Source organism: Synchiropus splendidus, unplaced genomic scaffold, assembly GCF_027744825.2.
Source record: "Synchiropus splendidus isolate RoL2022-P1 unplaced genomic scaffold, RoL_Sspl_1.0 HiC_scaffold_45, whole genome shotgun sequence".
Lineage (NCBI taxonomy): Eukaryota > Metazoa > Chordata > Actinopteri > Syngnathiformes > Callionymidae > Synchiropus > Synchiropus splendidus.
In genome coordinates this window covers 160,001-162,500 of record NW_026527079.1, presented here as the reverse complement: position 1 = coordinate 162,500, position 2,500 = coordinate 160,001, and positions in this window count along the sequence as shown.

Here is a 2,500-nt window from a genome sequence, read left to right as displayed (position 1 = left end):
CGACCTAATTTTTTGTCACTCAAAGGGTTTGAGCACCTAATATTTTGTCACTCTGGTTCTCCCACCCAGAGAGCCTCCGGGGCGGCCCCAGGACCTCCTGCCCGGCTCCGGAGACCCTCCCCGGGCCTGAGGGACCGGCTGGACCCGGGAGGGACCGGGTCTTCTCGGACCTCCGGGGGTCAGGGGGGGGGGGCACTCGGTCGCCTGGCCTGCCCGACCGAGGCGTGCGGCAGGCCGGGCAAAGAGCACCGTGATTCGCACCCTTGAGCTCCAGTGAAACCCCTGGAAGACATAAGCCCGACCCCACCGGGGCTCGACTTGGTACAATTTTCGCGCGACCTAATTTTTTGTCACTCAAAGGGTTTGGGCGCCTAATTTTTTGTCACAGCTCCGGCACCTAATATTTTGTCACTCTGGTTCTCCGACCCAGAGAGCCTCCGGGACCGCCCCAGGACCCCCTGCCCGGCTCCGGGGACCCTCCCCGGGCCTGAGGGACCGGCTGGACCCGGGAGGGTCCGGGTCTTCTCGGACCTCCGGGGGTCAGGAGGGGCACTCGGTCGCCTGGCCTGCCCGACCGAGGCTTGCGGCTGGCCGGGCAAAGAGCACCGTGATTCGCACCCTTGAGCTCCAGTGAAACCCCTGGAAGACATAAGCCCGACCCCACCGGGGCTCGACTTGGTACAATTTTCGCGCGACCTAATTTTTTGTCACTCAAAGGGTTTGGGCGCCTAATTTTTTGTCACAGCTCCGGCACCTAATATTTTGTCACTCTGGTTCTCCGACCCAGAGAGCCTCCGGGGCGGCCCCAGGACCCCCTGCCCGGCTCCGGGGACCCTCCCCGGGCCTGAGGGACCGGCTGGACCGGGGAGGGACCGGGTCTTCTCGGACCTCCGGGGGTCAGGGGGGGGGCACTCGGTCGCCTGGCCTGCCCGACCGAGGCGTGCGGCTGGCCGGGCAAAGAGCACCGTGATTCGCACCCTTGAGCTCCAGTGAAACCCCTGGAAGACATAAGCCCGACCCCACCGGGGCTCGACTTGGTACAATTTTGGCGCGACCTAATTTTTTGTCACTCAAAGGGTTTGGGCGCCTAATTTTTTGTCACAGCTCCGGCACCTAATATTTTGTCACTCTGGTTCTCCGACCCAGAGAGCCTCCGGGGCGGCCCCAGGACCCCCTGCCCGGCTCCGGAGACCCTCCCCGGGCCTGAGGGACCGGCTGGACCCGGGAGGGACCGGGTCTTCTCGGACCTCCGGGGGTCAGGGGGGGGCACTCGGTCGCCTGGCCTGCCCGACCGAGGCGTGCGGCTGGCCGGGCAAAGAGCACCGTGATTCGCACCCTTGAGCTCCAGTGAAACCCCTGGAAGACATAAGCCCGACCCCACCGGGGCTCGACTTGGTACAATTTTCGCGCGACCTAATTTTTTGTCACTCAAAGGGTTTGGGCGCCTAATTTTTTGTCACAGCTCCGGCACCTAATATTTTGTCACTCTGGTTCCCCGACCCAGAGAGCCTCCGGGGCGGCCCCAGGACCCCCTGCCCGGCTCCGGGGACCCTCCCCGGGCCTGAGGGACCGGCTGGACCCGGGAGGGACCGGGTCTTCTCGGACCTCCGGGGGTCAGGGGGGGCACTCGGTCGCCTGGCCTGCCCGACCGAGGCGTGCGGCTGGCCGGGCAAAGAGCACCGTGATTCGCACCCTTGAGCTCCAGTGAAACCCCTGGAAGACGTAAGCCCGACCCCACCGGGGCTCGACTTGGTACAATTTTGGCGCGACCTAATTTTTTGTCACTCAAAGGGTTTGGGCGCCTAATTTTTTGTCACAGCTCCGGCACCTAATATTTTGTCACTCTGGTTCTCCGACCCAGAGAGCCCCCGGGACCGCCCCAGGACCCCCTGCCCGCCTCCGGGGACCCTCCCCGGGCCTGAGGGACCGGCTGGACCGGGGAGGGACCGGGTCTTCTCGGACCTCCGGGGGTCAGGGGGGGGCACTCGGTCGCCTGGCCTGCCCGACCGAGGCGTGCGGCTGGCCGGGCAAAGAGCACCGTGATTCGCACCCTTGAGCTCCAGTGAAACCCCTGGAAGACATAAGCCCGACCCCACCGGGGCTCGACTTGGTACAATTTTCGCGCGACCTAATTTTTTGTCACTCAAAGGGTTTGGGCGCCTAATTTTTTGTCACAGCTCCGGCACCTAATATTTTGTCACTCTGGTTCCCCGACCCAGAGAGCCTCCGGGGCGGCCCCAGGACCCCCTGCCCGGCTCCGGGGACCCTCCCCGGGCCTGAGGGACCGGCTGGACCCGGGAGGGACCGGGTCTTCTCGGACCTCCGGGGGTCAGGGGGGGCACTCGGTCGCCTGGCCTGCCCGACCGAGGCGTGCGGCAGGCCGGGCAAAGAGCACCGTGATTCGCACCCTTGAGCTCCAGTGAAACCCCTGGAAGACATAAGCCCGACCCCACCGGGGCTCGACTTGGTACAATTTTGGCGCGACCTAATTTTTTGTCAC